The following is a 23,775-nucleotide window of genomic DNA, read 5'->3' on the forward strand; positions in this document are numbered from 1 at the left end:
ATGCACAAGAAAATAGCAAAGGGGGAGTGCGGCATCAGCGGCGCTGAGACCTGAGTTGCCACGGCGGAGCAAGTGTAATACCAGCGAGGGGAAGCCCAGGGACATAACAAGAGGGAGCGTATGGCAGCGCTGGCTGGGGGAGGAGAACTGTTACCATGGAGAATGTCAAAGGGAGCGCAGTGAAGGCAGCTGAGTACATCCTGCCCTAACTGATCTGACGAAGGGGGCGGAGCTTCACGGACGAAAAGGGGGCAGGGCTACACGGAACCAGAAGACTGCAGTACCACAGAGGAGCGGGAAGATCCTCTTCAAATGTAAGTAGTCTCTCTCTCCCCCCCCTCCCTCTCCCTTCCTCCCTACCAACTTGACACTTGCCTGTATAAAATGGGGACATCTGCCTGCCGTACTGTATAAAATGGGGACACGTGCCTGCGTAATGCGTAAAAAGGGGACTCTCGCCTGCGTAATGTGTAAATAGGGACACTCGCCTGTGTAATGTGTAAAATGGGGACTCTCGCTTGCGTAATGTGTAAAATGGGGACACTTGCCTGTGTAATGTGTAAACTGGGGACTCTCGCCTGCGTAATGTGTACAATGGGGGCACTTGCCTGACGTACTGTGCAAAATGGGGACTCTTGCCTGCTGTAATGTGTAAAATGGGGACTCTTGCCTGCATAATGAGTAAAATGGGGACTCTCGCCTGCGTAATGTGTAAAATGGGGACACTTGCCTGCCGTACTGTGTAAAATGAGGACTCTTGCCTGCGTAATGTGTAAAATGGGGACTCTCGCCTGCGTAATGTGTTAAATGGGGACTCTCGCCTGCTGTACTGTGTAAAATGGGGACTCTCGCCTGCGTAATGTGTAAAATGGGGACTCTTGCCTGCAGTACTGTGTAAAATGGGGACTCTCGCCTGCGTAATGTGTAAAATGGGGACTCTTGCCTGCTGTACTGTGTAAAATGGGGACACTTGCCTGCCGCACTGTGTAAAATGGGGACACTTGCCTGCCGCACTGTGTAAAATGGGGACACTTGCCTGCCGCACTGTGTAAAATGGGGACTCTTGCCTGCCGTAATGTGTAAAATGGGGACTTTTGATGTTTGTTTTTTTCCCCCTGTGGTGGCCGTGATGATATCAGATGAGACCACACCCATATCAATGAGGCCACGCCCCCTTGCCGGGAGCACGCCCATGCTTTTTCTTTTTATAGCTATGAGGGGGGCGCTTTTTTAAATGTAAATGGGGGGGGGGGGGGCGCATTTTGAAATCTCGCACTGGGAGCCAAATTGGCTAGAAACAGCCCTGGACCACATCCTTTTATTCAGCGGCGCTGTCCCTTTGTAAAGTATGGGAGGGCGCAAATTTATAGTTGGCAGGAGGGCGCCGAACACCCTAGCACCGGCCCTGCCTGCAGGACTATTGGCGTTCCTGTCTAAGGAGGAAATTGACACTGAGGGAGTTGGTGGTGTGGTTTGCAGGAGCTTGGTTACAAGAGAAAGGGATTTAGTTGTCAGTGGACTGCTTCCGCTGTCACCCAAAGTTTTTGAACTTGTCAATGACTTCTGATGAATGCGCTCCAGGTGACGTATAAGGGAGGATGTTCCTAGGCGGTTAACGTCCTTACCCCTACTTATTACAGCTTGACTAAGGCAACACGCGGCTTGACAAATGTTGTCCGCATTTCTGTTAAAATAATTCCACACCGACGAGGTGATTTTTTTTGTAATTTGACCAGGCATGTCAATGGCCATATTCGTCCCATGGACAACAGGTGTCTCCCCGGGTGCCTGACTTAAACAAACCACCTCACCATCAGAATCCTCCTTGTCAATTTCCTCCCCAGCGCCAGCAACACCCATTTCCTCATCCTGGTGTACTTTAACAGTGACATCTTCAATTTGACTATCAGGAACTGGACTGCGGGTGCTCCTTCCAGCACTTGCAGGGGGTGTGCAAATGGTGGAAGGCGCCACCTCTTCCCGTCCAGTGTTGGGAATGTCAGGCATCGCAACCAACACAATTGGACTCTCCTTGGGGATTTGTGATTTAGAAGAACGCACAGTTCTTTGCTGTGCTTTTGCCATCTTAACTCTTTTAAGTTTTCTAGCAGGAGGATGAGTGCTCATGTGAAGCTGAACCACTAGCCATGAACATAGGCCAGGCCCTCAGCCGTTCCTTGCCACTCCGTGTCGTAAATGGCACATTGGCAAGTTTCCGCTTCTCCTCAGACGATTTTGATTTAGATTTTTGGGTCATTTTACTGAGCTTTATTTTTTTTTATTTTACATGCTCTCTATTATGACATTGGGCATCGGCCTTGGCAGACGACGTTGATGGCATTTCATCGTCTCGGCCATGACTAGTGGCAGCAGCTTCAGCACGAGGTGGAAGTGGATCTTGATCTTTCCCTATTTTACCCTCCACATTTTTGTTCTCCATTTTTTAATGTGTGGAATTATATGCCAGTAATATATCAATAGCACCGGCCTACTACTATATATACTGCGCACAACTGAAATGCACCACAGGTATGGATGGATAGTATACTTGACGACACAGAGGTAGGTAGAGCAGTGGCCTACTGTACCGTACTGCTATATATTATATACTGGTGGTCAGCAAACTATGCAAAACTGAAATGCACCACAGGTATGGATGGATAGTATACTTGATGACACAGAGGTAGGTAGAGCAGTGGCCTACTGTACCGTACTGCTATATATTATATACTGGTGGTCAGCAAACTGTGCAAAATTGAAATGCACCACAGGTAAGGATGGATAGTATACTTGACGACACAGAGGTAGGTAGAGCAGTGGCCTTCTGTACTGTACTGCTATATATTATATACTAGTGGTCAGCAAACTGTGCAAAACTGAAATGCACCACAGGTATGGATGGATAGTATACTTGACGACACAGAGGTAGGTAGAGCAGTGGCCTACTGTACCGTACTGCTATATATTATGTACTGGTGGTCAGCAAACTGTGCAAAACTGAAATGCACCACAGGTATGGATGGATAGTATACTTGACGACACAGAGGTAGGTAGAGCAGTGGCCTTCTGTACCGTACTGCTATATATTATATACTGGTGGTCAGCAAACTTTGCAAAACTGAAATGCACCACAGGTATGGATGGATAGTATACTTGATGACACAGAGGTAGGTAGAGCAGTGGCCTACTGTACCGTACTGATATATATTATATACTGGTGGTCAGCAAACTGCGCAAAACTGAAATGCACCACAGGTATGGATGGATAGTATACTTGACGACACAGAGGTAGGTAGAGCAGTGGACTTCTGTACCGTACTGCTATATATTATATACTGGTTGTCAGCAAACTGTGCAAAACTGAAATGCACCACAGGTATGGATGGATAGTATACTTGACGACACAGAGGTAGGTAGAGCAGTGGCCTACTGTACCGTACTGCTATGTATTATATACTGGTGGTCAGCAAACTGTGCAAATCTGAAATGCACCACAGGTATGGATGGATAGTATACTTGATGACACAGAGGTAGGTAGAGCAGTGGACGTCTGTACCGTACTGCTATATATTATATACTGGTGGTCAGCAAACTGTGCAAAACTGAAATGCACCACAGGTATGGATGGATAGTATACTTGACGACACAGAGGTAGGTAGAGCAGTGGCCTACTGTACCGTACTGCTATATATTATATACTGGTGGTCAGCAAACTGTGCAAAACTGAAATGCACCACAGGTATGGATGGATAGTATACTTGACGACACAGAGGTAGGTAGAGCAGTGGCCTTCTGTACCGTACTGCTATATATTATATACTGGTGGTCAGCAAACTTTGCAAAACTGAAATGCACCACAGGTATGGATGGATAGTATACTTGACGACACAGAGGTAGGTAGAGCAGTGGCCTACTGTACCGTACTGCTATATATTATATACTGGTGGTCAGCAAACTGTGCAAAACTGAACTGCACCACAGGTATGGATGGATAGTATACTTGACGACACAGAGGTAGGCAGAGCAGTGGACTTCTGTACCGTACTGCTATATATTATATACTGGTGGTCAGCAAACTGTGCAAAACTGAAATGCACCACAGGTATGGATGGATAGTATACTTGACGACACAGAGGTAGGTAGAGCAGTGGCCTACTGTACCGTACTGCTATATATTATATACTGGTGGTCAGCAAACTGTGCAAAACTGAAATGCACCACAGGTATGGATGGATAGTATACTTGACAACACAGAGGTAGAGCAGTGGACTACTCTACCGTACTGCTATATATATAGTTATACTGGTGGTCAGCAAAATTCTGCACTGTCCTCCTACTATATACTACAATGCAGCACAGATATGGAGCGTTTCAGGCAGAGAACGTATAATACTGGTGGTGCCTGGTCAGCAAAACTCTGCACTGTCCTCCTACTATATAATACTGCTGGTCCCCAGTCCCCACAATAAAGCAATTAGCACACTGAGCACAGATATTTGCAGCACACTGAGCACAGATATGGAGCATTTTTCAGGCAGAGAACGTAGATATTTGCACTTGCAGCACACTGAGCACAGATATTTGCAGCACACTGAGCACAGATATTTGCAGCACACTGAGCACAGATATTTGCAGCCCACTGAACATAGAAACTGAGTGGACGCCAGCCACGTCCTCTCACGATCATCTCCAATGCACGAGTCAAAAATGGCGGTGACGCGCGGCTCCTTATATAGAATACGAATCTCGCGAGAATCCGACCGCAGGATGATGACGTTCGGGAGCGCTCGGGTTAACCGAGCAAGGCGGGAGGATCCGAGTTGCTCGGACCCGTGCAAAAAAAGGTGAAGTTCGGGCGGGTTCGGATCCCGAGGATCCGAACCCGCTCATCACTACATCTAAGTAACAAATTGTCATGTCGACATGTGATATTCCTAGAGATACGTGTTTCTAAATTGGTTTTATTAGAAAAAAAAAGTATTAGCACTTAAAAATAGGTTTAGAGTGGGGGAAGTCAGAAAAGATGCAAATGTACAGTATGTTCATAAGAAATGTTTAATAGCAGGGTGGGAGCGTAATTAAATTGAAAATATTAAAAGTCCAGGTCTAGCCCAGGGGAACATATACAGCAGATTCAGGAATTGTTCTAGTCCTTTGCAAAGCATCCTATTCATTTCTCTGACGTCCTAAGTGTATGCTGGTACTCCGTAAGGACCATGGGGAATAGCGGCTCCGCAGGAGACTGGGAACAACTAAAAGAAAGCTTTAGACTAACTGGTGTGCACTGGCTCCTCCCACTATGATGTACAAAGAGGAAAAGTAGCAGGTGCACAATCTCACACTAGCTCAACCTGTAGTAACCAGAGGCATTTAGCATATTCCTGGCCAGGGCTATGAGCTTACCCACCGCATCAAGGTAGCCTCTCACTTTTTCCTCCCACTATGACCCTCCTCCAGACTTCAGTTAGAATCTTGTGCCCGGCTGAGCTGGATGCACACTAGGGGCTCTCCTGAGCTCCTAGAAAGAAAGTATATTTTAGGTTTTTTATTTTACAGTGAGATCTGCTGGCAACAGACTCACTGCAGCGAGGGACTAAGGGGAGAAGAAGCGAACCTACCTGACTGGAGATAGCTTGGGCTTCTTAGGCTACTGGACACCATTAGCTCCAGAGGGATCGAACACAGGACCCGACCTCGATCGTTCGGTCCCGGAGCCGCGCCGCCGGCCCCCTTAGAGAGCCAGAAGCAAGAAGTGTTCCGGAAAATCGGCGGCAGAAGACTTCTGTCTTCAACAAGGTAGCGCACAGCACTGCAGCTGTGCGCCATTGCTCCTCATGCACACCTCACACTCCGGTCACTGATGGGTGCAGGGCGCTGGGGGGGGGGGGGGCGCCCTGAGGGCATTATAATACACCTTGGCTGGCAAATCTACACCATATATAGTCAGGAAGGCTATATAGGTGTAAAAATACCCCTGCCAGAATTCCAGAAAAAGCGGGAGAAGTCCGCCGGAAAAGGGGCGGGGCTATCTCCCTCAGCACACTGGCGCCATTTTTCCCTCACAGCTCCGCTGGAAGGACGCTCCCTGGCTCTCCCCTGCAGTGTCAAGCTACATAAGGGTAAAAAAGAGAGGGGGGCACTAAATTTAGGCGCAGTATATATAATATAAGCAGCTATAAGGGAAAAAACACTCATTTATAGTAGAGATGAGCGGGTTCGGTTTCTCTGAATCCGAACCCGCACGAACTTCATGTTTTTTTTCACGGGTCCGAGCGACTCGGATCTTCCCGCCTTGCTCGGTTAACCCGAGCGCGCCCGAACGTCATCATGACGCTGTCGGATTCTCGCGAGACTCGGATTCTATATAAGGAGCCGCGCGTCGCCGCCATTTTCACACGTGCATTGAGATTGATAGGGAGAGGACGTGGCTGGCGTCCTCTCCATTTAGATTAGAAGAGAGAGAGAGAGAGATTGACCTGATTTACTGGAGATTAGGAGTACTGTAGAACTTTAGAGAGTGCAGAGTTTACTAGTGACTGACCACAGTGACCACCAGACAGTGCAGTTTTATTTAATATATCCGTTCTCTGCCTGAAAAAAACGATACACAGTGACTCAGTCACATACCATATCTGTGTGCACTGCTCAGCCCAGTGTGCTGCATCATCTATGTATATATCTGACTGTGCTCAGCTCACACATCTTATAATTGTGGGGGAGACTGGGGAGCACTGCAGTGCCAGTTATAGGTTATAGCAGGAGCCAGGAGTACATATTATTATTAAAATTAAACAGTGCACACTTTTGCTGCAGGAGTGCCACTGCCAGTGTGACTGACCAGTGACCTGACCACACTGACCACCAGTATAGTTAGTAGTATAGTATACTATATTGTGATTGCCTGAAAAAGTTAAACACTCGTATCTGACTGTGCTCAGCTCACACATCTTATAATTGTGGGGGAGACTGGGGAGCACTGCAGTGCCAGTTATAGGTTATAGCAGGAGCCAGGAGTACATATTATTATTAAAATTAAACAGTGCACACTTTTGCTGCAGGAGTGCCACTGCCAGTGTGACTGACCAGTGACCTGACCACACTGACCACCAGTATAGTTAGTAGTATAGTATACTATATTGTGATTGCCTGAAAAAGTTAAACACTCGTCGTGTGACTTCACTTGTGTGGTGTTTTTTTTTTTATTCTATAAAAAACTCATTCTGCTGACAGACAGTGTCCAGCAGGTCCGTCATTATATAATATATACCTGTCCGGCTGCAGTAGTGATATATATATATTTTTTATATCATTATTTATCATCCAGTCGCAGCAGACACAGTACGGTAGTTCACGGCTGTAGCTACCTCTGTGTCGGCACTCGGCAGTCCGTCCATAATTGTATACCACCTACCCGTGGTTTTTTTTTCTTTCTTCTTTATACATACATACTACTACTACATCTCTTTATCAACCAGTCTATATTAGCAGCAGACACAGTACAGTACGGTAGTCCACGGCTGTAGCTACCTCTGTGTCGGCACTCGGCAGTCCGTCCATAATTGTATACCACCTACCCGTGGTTTTTTTTTCTTTCTTCTTTATACATACATACTACTACTACTACATCTCTTTATCAACCAGTCTATATTAGCAGCAGACACAGTACAGTACGGTAGTCCACGGCTGTAGCTACCTCTGTGTCGGCACTGGGCAGTCCGTCCATAATTGTATACCACCTACCCGTGGTTTTTTTTTCTTTCTTCTTTATACATACATACTACTACTACATCTCTTTATCAACCAGTCTATATTAGCAGCAGACACAGTACAGTACGGTAGTCCACGGATGTAGCTACCTCTGTGTCGGCACTGGGCAGTCCGTCCATAATTGTATACCACCTACCCGTGGTTTTTTTTTCTTTCTTCTTTATACATACATACTACTACTACTACATCTCTTTATCAACCAGTCTATATTAGCAGCAGACACAGTACAGTACGGTAGTCCACGGCTGTAGCTACCTCTGTGTCGGCACTGGGCAGTCCGTCCATAATTGTATACCACCTACCCGTGGTTTTTTTTTCTTTCTTCTTTATACATACATACTACTACTACTACATCTCTTTATCAACCAGTCTATATTAGCAGCAGACACAGTACAGTACGGTAGTCCACGGCTGTAGCTACCTCTGTGTCGGCACTGGGCAGTCCGTCCATAATTGTATACCACCTACCCGTGGTTTTTTTTCTTTCTTCTTTATACATACATACTACTACTACATCTCTTTATCAACCAGTCTATATTAGCAGCAGACACAGTACAGTATGGTAGTCCACGGCTGTAGCTACCTCTGTGTCGGCACTCAGCAGTCCATCCATAATTGTATACTAGTATCCATCCATCTCCATTGTTTACCTGAGGTGCCTTTTAGTTGTGCCTATTAAAATATGGAGAACAAAAATGTTGAGGTTCCAAAATTAGGGAAAGATCAAGATCCACTTCCACCTCGTGCTGAAGCTGCTGCCACTAGTCATGGCCGAGACGATGAAATGCCAGCAACGTCGTCTGCCAAGGCCGATGCCCAATGTCATAGTACAGAGCATGTCAAATCCAAAACACCAAATATCAGTAAAAAAAGGACTCCTAAACCTAAAATAAAATTGTCGGAGGAGAAGCGTAAACTTGCCAATATGCCATTTACCACACGGAGTGGCAAGGAACGGCTGAGGCCCTGGCCTATGTTCATGGCTAGTGGTTCAGCTTCACATGAGGATGGAGGCACTCAGCCTCTCGCTAGAAAAATGAAAAGACTCAAGCTGGCAAAAGCAGTAGCACCGCAAAGAACTGTGCGTTCTTCGAAATCCCAAATCCACAAGGAGAGTCCAATTGTGTCGGTTGCGATGCCTGACCTTCCCAACACTGGACGTGAAGAGCATGCGCCTTCCACCATTTGCACGCCCCCTGCAAGTGCTGGAAGGAGCACCCGCAGTCCAGTTCCTGATAGTCAGATTGAAGATGTCAGTGTTGAAGTACACCAGGATGAGGAGGATATGGGTGTTGCTGGCGCTGGGGAGGAAATTGACCAGGAGGATTCTGATGGTGAGGTGGTTTGTTTAAGTCAGGCACCCGGGGAGACACCTGTTGTCCGTGGGAGGAATAGGGCCGTTGACATGCCAGGTGAAAATACCAAAAAAATCAGCTCTTCGGTGTGGAAGTATTTCACCAGAAATGCGGACAACAGGTGTCAAGCCGTGTGTTCCCTTTGTCAAGCTGTAATAAGTAGGGGTAAGGACGTTAACCACCTCGGAACATCCTCCCTTATACGTCACCTGCAGCGCATTCATAATAAGTCAGTGACAAGTTCAAAAACTTGGGCCGACAGCGGAAGCAGTCCACTGACCAGTAAATCCCTTCCTCTTGTAACCAAGCTCACGCAAACCACCCCACCAACTCCCTCAGTGTCAATTTCCTCCTTCCCCAGGAATGCCAATAGTCCTGCAGGCCATGTCACTGGCAATTCTGACGAGTCCTCTCCTGCCTGGGATTCCTCCGATGCATCCTTGCGTGTAACGCCTACTGCTGCTGGCGCTGCTGTTGTTGCTGCTGGGAGTCGATGGTCATCCCAGAGGGGAAGTCGTAAGCCCACTTGTACTACTTCCAGTAAGCAATTGACTGTCCAACAGTCCTTTGCGAGGAAGATGAAATATCACAGCAGTCATCCTGTTGCAAAGCGGATAACTGAGTCCTTGACAACTATGTTGGTGTTAGACGTGCGTCCGGTATCCGCCGTTAGTTCACAGGGAACTAGACAATTTATTGAGGCAGTGTGCCCCCGTTACCAAATACCATCTAGGTTCCACTTCTGTAGGCAGGCGATACCGAGAATGTACACGGACGTCAGAAAAAGACTCACCAGTGTCCTAAAAAATGCAGTTGTACCCAATGTCCACTTAACCACGGACATGTGGACAAGTGGAGCAGGGCAGGGTCAGGACTATATGACTGTGACAGCCCACTGGGTAGATGTATGGACTCCCGCCGCAAGAACAGCAGCGGCGGCACCAGTAGCAGCATCTCGCAAACGCCAACTCTTTCCTAGGCAGGCTACGCTTTGTATCACTGCTTTCCAGAATACGCACACAGCTGAAAACCTCTTACGGCAACTGAGGAAGATCATCGCAGAATGGCTTACCCCAATTGGACTCTCCTGTGGATTTGTGGCATCGGACAACGCCAGCAATATTGTGTGTGCATTAAATATGGGCAAATTCCAGCACGTCCCATGTTTTGCACATACCTTGAATTTGGTGGTGCAGAATTTTTTAAAAAACGACAGGGGCGTGCAAGAGATGCTGTCGGTGGCCAGAAGAATTGCGGGACACTTTCGGCGTACAGGCACCACGTACAGAAGACTGGAGCACCACCAAAAACTACTGAACCTGCCCTGCCATCATCTGAAGCAAGAAGTGGTAACGAGGTGGAATTCAACCCTCTATATGCTTCAGAGGTTGGAGGAGCAGCAAAAGGCCATTCAAGCCTATACAATTGAGCACGATATAGGAGGTGGAATGCACCTGTCTCAAGTGCAGTGGAGAATGATTTCAACGTTGTGCAAGGTTCTGATGCCCTTTGAACTTGACACACGTGAAGTCAGTTCAGACACTGCCAGCCTGAGTCAGGTCATTCCCCTCATCAGGCTTTTGCAGAAGAAGCTGGAGACATTGAAGGAGGAGCTAACACGGAGCGATTCCGCTAGGCATGTGGGACTTGTGGATGGAGCCCTTAATTCGCTTAACAAGGATTCACGGGTGGTCAATCTGTTGAAATCAGAGCACTACATTTTGGCCACCGTGCTCGATCCTAGATTTAAAACCTACCTTGGATCTCTCTTTCCGGCAGACACAAGTCTGCTGGGGTTGAAAGACCTGCTGGTGAGAAAATTGTCAAGTCAAGCGGAACGCGACCTGTCAACATCTCCCCCTTCACATTCTCCCGCAACTGGGGGTGCGAGGAAAAGGCTCAGAATTCCGAGCCCACCCGCTGGCGGTGATGCAGGGCAGTCTGGAGCGACTGCTGATGCTGACATCTGGTCCGGACTGAAGGACCTGACAACGATTACGGACATGTCGTCTACTGTCACTGCATATGATTCTCTCAACATTGAAAGAATGGTGGAGGATTATATGAGTGACCGCATCCAAGTAGGCACGTCACACAGTCCGTACTTATACTGGCAGGAAAAAGAGGCAATTTGGAGGCCCTTGCACAAACTGGCTTTATTCTACCTAAGTTGCCCTCCCACAAGTGTGTACTCCGAAAGAGTGTTTAGTGCCGCCGCTCACCTTGTCAGCAATCGGCGTACGAGGTTACATCCAGAAAATGTGGAGAAGATGATGTTCATTAAAATGAATTATAATCAATTCCTCCGCGGAGACATTGACCAGCAGCAATTGCCTCCACAAAGTACACAGGGAGCTGAGATGGTGGATTCCAGTGGGGACGAATTGATAATCTGTGAGGAGGGGGATGTACACGGTGATATATCGGAGGATGATGATGAGGTGGACATCTTGCCTCTGTAGAGCCAGTTTGTGCAAGGAGAGATTAATTGCTTCTTTTTTGGGGGGGGTCCAAACCAACCCGTCATATCAGTCACAGTCGTGTGGCAGACCCTGTCACTGAAATGATGGGTTGGTTAAAGTGTGCATGTCCTGTTTTGTTTATACAACATAAGGGTGGGTGGGAGGGCCCAAGGACAATTCCATCTTGCACCTCTTTTTTCTTTTCTTTTTCTTTGCGTCATGTGCTGTTTGGGGAGGGTTTTTTGGAAGGGACATCCTGCGTGACACTGCAGTGCCACTCCTAAATGGGCCCGGTGTTTGTGTCGGCCACTAGGGTCGCTTATCTTACTCACACAGTCAGCTACCTCATTGCGCCTCTTTTTTTCTTTGCGTCATGTGCTGTTTGGGGAGGGTTTTTTGGAAGGGACATCCTGCGTGACACTGCAGTGCCACTCCTAAATGGGCCCGGTGTTTGTGTCGGCCACTAGGGTTGCTTATCTTACTCACACAGTCAGCTACCTCATTGCGCCTCTTTTTTTCTTTGCGTCATGTGCTGTTTGGGGAGTGTTTTTTGGAAGGGCCATCCTGCGTGACACTGCAGTGCCACTCCTAGATGGGCCCGGTGTTTGTGTCGGCCACTAGGGTCGCTAATCTTACTCACACAGCTACCTCATTGCGCCTCTTTTTTTCTTTGCGTCATGTGCTGTTTGGGGAGGGTTTTTTGGAAGGGACATCCTGCGTGACACTGCAGTGCCACTCCTAAATGGGCCCGGTGTTTGTGTCGGCCACTAGGGTCGCTTATCTTACTCGCACAGTCAGCTACCTCATTGCGCCTCTTTTTTTCTTTGCGTCATGTGCTGTTTGGGGAGTGTTTTTTGGAAGGGCCATCCTGCGTGACACTGCAGTGCCACTCCTAGATGGGCCCGGTGTTTGTGTCGGCCACTAGGGTCGCTAATCTTACTCACACAGCTACCTCATTGCGCCTCTTTTTTTCTTTGCGTCATGTGCTGTTTGGGGAGGGTTTTTTGGAAGGGTCATCCTGCGTGACACTGCAGTGCCACTCCTAAATGGGCCCGGTGTTTGTGTCGGCCACTAGGGTCGCTAATCTTACTCACACAGCTACCTCATTGCGCCTCTTTTTTTCTTTGCGTCATGTGCTGTTTGGGGAGGGTTTTTTGGAAGGGACATCCTGCGTGACACTGCAGTGCCACTCCTAGATGGGCCAGGTGTTTGTGTCGGCCACTAGGGTCGCTTAGCTTAGTCATCCAGCGACCTCGGTGCAAATTTTAGGACTAAAAATAATATTGTGAGGTGTGAGGTATTCAGAATAGACTGAAAATGAGTGGAAATTATGGTTTTTGAGGTTAATAATAATATGGGATCAAAATGACCCCCAAATTCTATGATTTAAGCTGTTTTTTAGGGTTTTTTGAAAAAAACACCCGAATCCAAAACACACCCGAATCCGACAAAAAAAATTCGGTGAGGTTTTGCCAAAACGCGGTCGAACCCAAAACACGGCCGCGGAACCGAACCCAAAACCAAAACACAAAACCCGAAAAATTTCTGGCGCTCATCTCTAATTTATAGTGGGATCCCTGTGTTATATAGCACTCTGGTGTGTGCTGGCATACTCTCTCTCTGTCTCCCCAAAGGGCTTTGTGGGGTCCTGTCCTCTGTCAGAGCATTCCCTGTGTGTATGCGGGGTGTCGGTACGGCTGTGTCGACATGTTTGATGAGGAGGCTTATGTGGAGGCGGAGCAGATGCCTATAAATGTGATGTCACCCCCTGCGGGGCCGACACCTGAGTGGATGGTTATGTGGAAGGAACTACGTGACAGTGTCGACTCCTTACATAAAAGGTTTGACGACATACCAAATATGGGACAGCCGGCTTCTCAGCCTGTGCCTGCCCAGGCGTCTCAAAAGCCATCAGGGGCTCTAAAACGCCCGCTACCTCAGATGGCAGACACAGATGTCGACACGGATACTGACTCCAGTGTCGACGACGATGAGACTAATGTAACTTCCAATAGGGCCACACGTTACATGATTGAGGCAATGAAAAATGTGTTGCACATCTCTGATGTTACCCCCGGTACCACAAAAAAGGGTATTATGTTTGGAGACAAAAAACTACCAGTAGTTTTTCCTCCATCTGAGGAGTTAAATGAAGTGTGTGAAGAAGCGTGGGCTTCCCCCGATAAGAAACTAGTAATTTCTAAAAGGTTACTAATGACGTACCCTTTCCCGCCAGAGGATAGGTCACGTTGGGAAACATCCCCTAGGGTGGATAAAGCGCTTACACGCTTGTCAAAGAAGGTGGCACTACCGTCTCCGGATACGGCCGCCCTAAAGGAACCTGCTGATAGAAAGCAGGAGGCTATCCTGAAGTCTGTATATACACACACAGGTATTATACTGAGACCAGCTATTGCTTCAGCATGGATGTGCAGTGCTGCAGCTGCGTGGTCAGATTCCCTGTCGGAATATATTGATACCCTAGACAGGGACACTATATTGCGAACCGTAGAGCATATTAAAGACGCAGTCTTATACATGAGAGATGCACAGAGGGATATTTGCCGGCTGGCATCTAAAATAAGTGCAATGACCATTTCTGCCAGGAGAGGGTTATGGACTCGGCAGTGGACAGGTGATGCAGACTCAAAAAGGCACATGGAAGTTTTGCCTTATAAAGGTGAGGAGTTGTTCGGGGATGGTCTCTCGGACCTAGTTTCCACAGCAACTGCTGGGAAGTCTGCATTTTTACCCCATGTTCCCTCACAGCCAAAGAAAGCACCGTATTATCAAGTACAGTCCTTTCGGCCCCATAAGGGCAAGCGGGTTAAAGGCGCGTCCTTTCTGCCCAGAGGCAGAGGTAGAGGGAAAAAGCTGCAGCATACAGCCAGTTCCCAGGAGCAAAAGTCCTCCCCCGCTTCCTCTAAGTCCACCGCATGACGCTGGGGCTCCACAGGCGGAGCCAGGTACGGTGGGGGCCCGTCTCAAAAATTTCAGCGATCAGTGGGCTCGCTCACGGGTGGATCCCTGGATCTTTCAAGTAGTATCTCAGGGGTACAAACTGGAATTATAGACGTCTCCCCCCCCGCCGTTTCCTCAAATCTGCCTTGCCAACAACTCCCTCAGGCAGGAAGGCAGTGATAGAGGCAATTCACAAGCTGTATTCCCAGCAGGTGATAGTAAAGGTGCCCCTACTTCAACAAGGACGGGGTTACTATTCCACAATGTTTGTGGTACCGAAACCGGACGGTTCGGTGAGACCCATTTTAAATTTGAAATCCTTGAACACATATATAAAAAAATTCTAGTTCAAGATGGAATCGCTCAGGGCGGTTATTGCAAGCCTGGACGAGGGGGATTACATGGTATCACTGGACATCAAGGATGCTTACCTGCATGTCCCCATTTACCATCCTCACCAGGAGTACCTCAGATTTGTGGTACAGGATTGTCATTACCAATTCCAGACGTTGCCGTTCGGTCTATCCACGGCTCCAAGGGTCTTTACCAAGGTAATGGCCGAAATGATGATACTCCTTCGAAAGAAGGGAGTTTTAATTATCCCGTACTTGGACGATCTCCTGATAAAGGCGAGGTCCAGGGAGCAGTTGTTGGTCAGGGTAGCACTATCTCGGGAGGTGCTACAACAGCATGGCTGGATTCTAAATATTCCAAAGTCACAGCTGGTCCCTACGACACGTCTACTGTTCCTGGCGATGGTTCTGGACACAGAACAGAAAAAAGTGTTTCTCCCGGAGGAGAAGGCCAAGGAGCTGTCATCTCTAGTCAGAGGTCTCCTAAAACCAAAACAGGTATCGGTGCATCACTGCACGCGGATCCTGGGAAAGATGGTAGCTTCCTACGAAGCAATTCCATTCGGCAGGTTCCATGCAAGAACCTTTCAGTGGGACCGGTTGGACAAGTGGTCCGGATCGCATCTTCAGATGCATCGGCTGATAACCCTGTCTCCAAGGACCAGGGTGTCTCTGCTGTGGTGGCTGCAGAGTGCTCATCTTCAAGAGGGCCGCAGATTCGGCATACAGGACTGGGTCCTGGTGACCACAGATGCCAGCCTTCGAGGCTGGGGGGCAGTCACACAGGGAAGAAACTTCCAAGGACTATGGTCAAGTCAGGAGACTTCCCTACACATAAATATTCTGGAACTGAGGGCCATTTACAATGCCCTAAGTCAAGCAAAACCCCTGCTTCAAAACCAGCCGGTGCTGATCCAGTCAGACAACATCACGGCGGTCGCCCATGTAAACCGACAGGGCGGCATGAGAAGCAGGACGGTGATGGCAGAAGCCACAAGGATTCTCCGATGGGCGGAAAATCACGTGTTAGCACTATCAGCAGTGTTCATTCCGGGAGTGGACAACTGGGAAGCAGACTTCCTCAGCAGGCACGACCTCCACCCGGGAGAGTGGGGACTTCATCCAGAAGTCTTCCAACTGATTGTAAACCGTTGGGAAAGGCCACAGGTGGACATGATGGCGTCCCGCCTAAACAAAAAGCTAGAAAGATATTGCGCCAGGTCAAGAGACCCGCAGGCGATAGCTGTGGACGCTCTAGTGACACCGTGGGTGTACCGGTCGGTTTATGTGTTCCCTCCTCTTCCTCTCATACCAAAGGTACTGAGGATAATAAGGAGAAGAGGAGTAAGAACTATACTCATTGTTCCGGATTGGCCAAGAAGAGCTTGGTACCCGGAACTTCAAGAAATGATCTCAGAGGACCCATGGCCTCTGCCGCTCAGACAGGACCTGCTGCAGCAGGGGCCCTGTCTGTTCCAAGACTTACCGCGGCTGCGTTTGACGGCATTGCGGTTGAACACCGGATCCTGAAGGAAAAGGGCATTCCGGAGGAAGTCATTCCTACGCTGATTAAAGCTAGGAAAGAAGTAACCGCAAACCATTATCACCGCATATGGCGAAAATATGTTGCGTGGTGTGAGGCCAGGAAGGCCCCAACGGAGGAATTTCAGCTGGGCCGTTTCCTGCACTTCCTACAGTCAGGGGTGACTATGGGCCTAAAATTGGGTTCCATTAAGGTCCAGATTTCGGCTCTATCGATTTTCTTCCAGAGAGAACTGGCTTCACTACCTGAAGTTCAAACTTTTGTTAAGGGAGTGCTGCATATTCAGCCCCCTTTTGTGCCTCCAGTGGCACCTTGGGATCTCAACGTGGTGTTGGATTTCCTAAAGTCACATTGGTTTGAGCCACTTAAAACCGTGGAATTGAAGTATCTCACATGGAAAGTGGTCATGTTGTTGGCCTTGGCTTCGGCCAGGCGTGTATCAGAATTGGCGGCTTTGTCATGTAAAAGCCCTTATCTGATTTTCCATATGGATAGGGCAGAATTGAGGACTCGTCCCCAATTTCTCCCTAAGGTGGTATCAGCCTTTCATCTGAACCAACCTATCGTGGTGCCTGCGGCTACTAAAGACTTGGAGGCTTCCAAGTTGTTGGACATAGTCAGGGCCCTGAAAATTTATGTTTGCTTGACAGCTGGAGTCAGAAAGACTGACTCGCTATTTATCCTGTATGCGCCCAACAAGTTGGGTGCACCTGCTTCAAAGCAGACTATTGCTCGCTGGATCTGTAGTACGATTCAGCTTGCACATTCTGCGGCTGGACTGCCGCATCCTAAATCAGTGAAAGCCCATTCCACGAGGAAGGTGGGCTCTTCTTGGGCGGCTGCCCGAGGGGTCTCGGCTCTACAACTTTGCCGAGCAGCTACTTGGTCGGGGTCAAACACATTTGCTAAATTCTACAAGTTTGACACCCTGGCTGAGGAGGACCTAGAGTTTGCCCATTCGGTGCTGCAGAGTTATCCGCACTCTCCCGCCCGTTTGGGAGCTTTGGTATAATCCCCATGGTCCTTTCGGAGTTCCCAGCATCCACTAGGACGTTAGAGAAAATAAGAATTTACTCACCGGTAATTCTATTTCTCGTAGTCCGTAGTGGATGCTGGGCGCCCATCCCAAGTGCGGTTTATCTGCAATACTTGTACATAGTTAATGTTAACTAAATCGGGTTATTGTTGAGCCATCTGTTGAGAGGCTCAGTTGTTTCATACTGTTAACTGGGATTCATATCACGAGTTGTACGGTGTGATTGGTGTGGCTGGTATGAGTCTTACCCGGGATTCAAAATCCTTCCTTATTGTGTACGCTCGTCCGGGCACAGTGTCCTAACTGAGGCTTGGAGGAGGGTCATAGTGGGAGGAGCCAGTGCACACCAGGTAGTCCTAAATCTTTCTAGAGTGCCCAGCCTCCTTCGGAGCCCGCTATTCCCCATGGTCCTTTCGGAGTTCCCAGCATCCACTACGGACTACGAGAAATAGAATTACCGGTGAGTAAATTCTTATTTTTTCAAAGTATTTGGAAATTTGCATGCGCAAAACTACAGTACTTTGGGAAGCAGCTGGATCAGTCCAAAGCAGGTATGTCTTTAAAATGCTGGATGCCACTGCAGCTTCTGGTGACTCAAAACAAATCCCATGCATCTTGGTGGGAACATGTAGAAGTCACATCGGGTCAGGTCTGAATTTCATGGGCCAGAAAATCCACCTCTTTCATGGACTTGTGGAGAGGTTATGGAGAAGGGCACCACAAGAACGACTGCTTGAATGGTGCCTGGAAATGGCTTCCAGCACTTGTGTCAGGTATTGATTGGTGTGCCAGTCCCCAGTGACGATGCGCTGCTCCACGAGTGGTACGGTAGCTACATGACCAGACTTGGCCACATAAACAGCCACCATTTACTTGGCCACGCTGTGCTGATATTGGAACTACTGTTGCAGCGCACATCCACTGAGCTGACTGTTGTTTGGTCATGGGTTGAAACTATAGATCCAGGATTCATCGCCACTGATGTTCTCCCAGTAAGGTGTACCTACCTTCCTCTACCCATCGCTACTACAGAACAATTGTCATGTGTATGAACCAGCCTCGAGCTTATAAAGTGCACTTAGAGTGGCTTTGTACTAACATGCAGGATTGAGGGTCTCCAAGTCACAACACGGACATTCATTTGAGAAGAATAACCATCTATTGGTGCCCATTTATAGCACTTATGTACATCACTGGGCAGTCCTATTCTAACAAGGAGATACCATCATAATGTATGGGACTGCTCATTTCAGGAACAGACACATATTTGTTTCAATACTGTTCTGTGCACCAATGTATGAACTGTTGGTGTACATTGTAGGTAGATATATATATATATATATATATATATATAAATTATTACATTTATGAACCTTCTTTTTTAGTCTATCCAGTGTCCATACAGCATAGTATTTTATTGAATGGAATATTTGATATATCAACACTGCTATTTCATATATTTCCCAAAGTTTGAGTGACTGCAATCAAACCTGGCCAGTATGTTGCGTCACGAAGTCACCCAAGCCAACTTCTGCTCTTGAGTGAGCTGATGGGGCTGAAGCTTTGAATATCAAGGGGATGGATACCAATGAGATGCCTATATCCTTCTCTCTTTGGGTCATGGTCACCCTGGCGTCCACCTCAACTATGGCCCGTACGGCAGCAACGTTGTCTTTAGTGATGGCGGACAGAGGTTGGCTGCAGCGGTCCTCACCTTCTGGAGATCATCATCAGCACCAAAATTCTGCAAACTACTCAAACACAGTGGTTCGGAACGGGGCTTCCTCCCCAAAACCAGCTCAGTCGGTCAAAAATTCTCTTGTCACAGACCACTCTTGTAGTTTTAGAAGATCATGGCTCTACAGTGGCCTCTGCTGAGCTCCATTAATGAGTTTGTGAAGGAAGTGAACATGCTGACATCTTCGGTGTGCAGTGCCATTTATATACGGTTCTGTGCCTTGACATTTCAAAAGAACTTTAGTCAGAGATTAGAGTTTATAACCACACAGTCAGATTGTGTCTAGTCTACATATGCACTGTACAGCCGGAAACTTATTGCACACCCCTCGTATGTTAGCTGAGGAAACATATTATTTTCTTTATATGTAATATTATGGGGGTCATTCCGACCCGTTTGCACGCAGCGGTTTGTCGCTGCGGTGCAAACGGGTCTGGAATGCGCATGCGCAGCGGCCGCACTGCGCATGCGCGTCATTGCCCAGTGACAGGGGTCGCCGTGTTATGTCGCGTTTAACGAAGAAAGCGGTCGCAGAGCCAACTGCAAGAAGATTGACAGAAAGAAGGCATTCCTGGGCGTCTTCGGACCGTTGCCTCCCGTTTTCGGGAAGTGGAGATGAAAACGCAGGCGTGGCCAGGAGAACGGAGGGCGGATGTCTGACGTCAAAGCCGGCTCCAGCATCGTAGAGATCGTTGCACAGGGTAAGTATGTCCAGGGCTAGTCTTGTTTTGCTTGAAATTTTTTTAGCTTGGCAGGGCTGCACAAGCGATCGCAGCCCTGCTAAGCTAAAATACACTCCCCCATAGGCGTGGACTAGTTGATCGCAGCAGCAGCAAAAAGTTGCTGGCTGCAAACAACACGGAATGACCACCTATATTAGTACTTTTTTAGTCTTAATGTACAGTACTTATTTTATGTTGTATAGTGTTCTTTTACGTATATTGTTGTTTTTACAGTCAAATTATGTATAATTCAATTCATGTTGTGGGGATATAAGGCAGAAGTTCTGATTACTGTGGTCTACCCTGTAATCTAGCTGCTCCTTCTCTGCTACTGTAGTAATTCCTAGACTGTAACATTGACTTGTGTCTGCTGTCCAGGCATTCATTCCTCTGGTTACATATCTGACTACAGCTTTCCTCTTTTACGTCTAAGCCCAGCTTGATCACCTGTGCACTATGGGCCTTATTCAGAGTTGTTAGCAAACCAAAAAAGCACGCTAATGGGTAAAAACATGTTGCACTGCAGGTGGGGCAGATGTAACATGTGCAGAGGAGTGTTCAAACTGAAATCAAATTGCAGTGTAAAAATAAAGCAGCCAATATTTACCGTGCACAGAACCAATATAACCTACCAAAATGTAAATCTGTTACATGTCTGCTGTAGCTCCACATGAAAAGATGAGTGGAATTTAACATATTGTACACTCATAAACCATCTTGAATATACAGTGTACACGGTGTCAGAGGCGTCACTTACCTCCTGGACACCCGGTGCTGTGCTGAAAAGGGGTGGGGCTTCATGGGTAGGGGCGGGGATTCGCAGCCCGACACTCGTTTTCGGCAATTGGGATCCAAGAAGGTGCGGAGCTTCATTGGAGGGGTGGGGCTTCATGTCCTGACACCCATTTTTTAGTCACTTGGGGCGTTTGGGAGGTGTGGGCTGCCTCCCGGGGAGTGCTGTGCCTGCACGCACCCCCCTTGTGATGCCACTGCACTGTATTCTTCTTTGGATCAATTAACTGTAAAACTAATAACTAAACTAAAATCAACTGATTACTAATTATTATTAATTATTACTAATGATTACTAATTATTATTATTATTAATTACTATGAATAAACTATGAATATAAATCAAATAATTATAAAACTATAATCAAATAATTAATTCAGCTATTCTACAGCATTAGAAGAAAATAGTATGTAAGAAAAAGAAAACAAAAATACTCTGTTTTTGCTTTACATGAATTTGTTAGGGTTTGGTTGTGTCTACATTTGTTACTGTGTGATTGTTAGCAAACAAAATAATACAGAAATCTAAAGAACATATAAAACTAGCAAACCATCTAAGTAGTGATGTGCACCGGACATTTTTCGGGTTTTGTGTTTTGGTTTTGGATTCAATTCCGCGGCCGTGTTTAGGATTCGGACACGTTTTGGCAAAACCTCCCTGAAAATTTTTTGTCGGATTCGGGTGTGTTTTGGATTCGGGTGTTTTTTTACAAAAAAACTCAAAAACAGCTTAAATCATAGGATTTGGGGGTCATTTTGATTCCATAGTATTATTAACCTCAATAACCATAATTTCCACTCATTTCCAGTCTATTCTGAACACCTCACACCTCACAATATTATTTTTAGTCCTAAAATTGCACCGAGGTTGCTGAATGACTAAGCTAAGCGACCTAAGTGGCCGACACAAACACCTGGCCCATCTAGGAGTGGTACTGCAGTGTCAGACAGGATGGAACTTCAAAAAATAGTCCCCAAACAGCACATGATGCAAAGAAAAAAAGAGGTGCACCAAGGTCGCTGTGTGACTAAGCTAAGCGACCCAAGTGGCCGACACAAACACCTGGCCCATCTAGGAGTGTCACTGCAGTGTCGGACAGGATGGCAGATTTAAAAAATAGTCCCCAAACAGCACATGATGCAAAGAAAAAAAGAGGTGCAATGAGGTAGCTGTGTGGCTAAGCTAAGCGACCCAAGTGGCCGACACAAACACCTGGCCCATCTAGGAGTGGCACTGCAGTGTCAGACAGGATGGCAGATTTAAAAAATAGTCCCCAAACAGCACATGATGCAAAGAAAAAAAGAGGTGCACCAAGGTCGCTGGATGGTTAAGCTAAGCGACCCAAGTGGCCGACACAAACAACTGGCCCATCTAGGAGTGGCACTGCAGTGTCAGACAGGATGGCAGCTTTAAAAAATAGTCCCCAAACAGCACATGATGCAAAGATAAATTAAAGAAAAAAAGAGGTGCAAGATGGAATTGTCCTTGGGCCCTCCCACCCACCCTTATGTTGTATAAACAGGACATGCACACTTTAACAAACCCATAATTTCAGCGACAGTGTCTGCCACACGACTGTGACTGAAATGACTTGTTGGTTTGGGCCCCCACCAAAAAAGAAGCAATCAATCTCTCCTTGCACAAACTGGCTCTACAGAGGCAAGATGTCTACCTCCTCCTCATCGTCCGATTCCTCATCCCTTTCACTGTGTACATCCCCCTCCTCACAGATTATTAATTCGTCCCCACTGGAATCCACCATCTCAGGTCCCTGTGTACTTTCTGGAGGCAATTGCTGATGAATGTCTCTACGGAGGAATTGATTATAATTCATTTTGATGAACATCATATTCTCCACATTTTCTGGAAGTAACCTCGTACGCCGATTGCTGACAAGGTGAGCGGCTGCACTAAACACTCTTTCGGAGTACACACTGGAGGGGGGGCAACTTAGGTAAAATAAAGCCAGTTTCTGCAAGGGCCTCCAAATTGCCTCTTTTTCCTGCCAGTATACATACGGACTGTCTGACGTGCCTACTAGGATGCGGTCACTCATATAATCCTCCACCATTCTTTCAATGGTGACAGAATCATATGCAGTGACAGTAGACGACATGTCAGTAATCGTTGGCAGGTCCTTCAGGCCGGACCAGATGTCAGCACTCGCTCCAGACTGCCCTGCATCACCGCCAGCGGGTGGGAATTCTTAGCCGTTTCCTCGCAGCCCCAGTTGTGGGAGAATGTGAAGGAGGAGCTGTTGACAGGTCACGTTCTGCTTGACTTGACAATTTTCTCACCAGCAGGTCTTTGAACCTCTGTAGACTTGTGTCTGCCGGAAGGAGAGATCCAACATAGGTTTTAAATCTAGGATCGAGCACGGTGGCCAAAATGTAGTGCTCTGATTTCAACAGATTGACCACCCGTGAATCCTGGTTAAGGGAATTAAGGGCTCCATCCACAAGTCCCACATGCCTAGCGGAATCGCTCTGTTTTAGCTCCTCCTTCAATCTCTCCAGCTTCTTCTGCAAAAGCCTGATGAGGGGAATGACCTGACTCAGGCTGTCAGTGTCTGAACTGACTTCACGTGTGGCAAGTTCAAAGGGTTGCAGAACCTTGCAAAACGTTGAAATCATTCTCCACTGCACTTGATTCAGGTGCATTCCCCCTCCTTTGCCTATATCGTAGGTAGCTGTATAGGCTTGAATGGCCTTTTGCTGCTCCTCCATCCTCTGAAGCATATAGAGGGTTGAATTCCACCTCATTACCACCTCTTGCTTCAGATGATAGCGGGGCAGGTTCAGGAGTGTTTGCTGGTGCTCCAGTCTTCGGCACGCGGTGGCTGAATGCCGAAAGTGGCCCACAATTCTTCGGGCCACCGACAGCATCTCTTGCACGCCCCTGTCGTTTTTTAAATAATTCTGCACCACCAAATTCAATGTATGTGCAAAACATGGGACATGCTGGAATTTGCCCACATGTAATGCACGCACAATATTGGTGGCGCTGTCCGATGTCACAAATCCCCAGGAGAGTCCAATTGGGGTAA

The sequence above is a fragment of the Pseudophryne corroboree genome, chromosome 1, assembly GCF_028390025.1.
Source record: "Pseudophryne corroboree isolate aPseCor3 chromosome 1, aPseCor3.hap2, whole genome shotgun sequence".
Classification (NCBI taxonomy): domain Eukaryota; kingdom Metazoa; phylum Chordata; class Amphibia; order Anura; family Myobatrachidae; genus Pseudophryne; species Pseudophryne corroboree.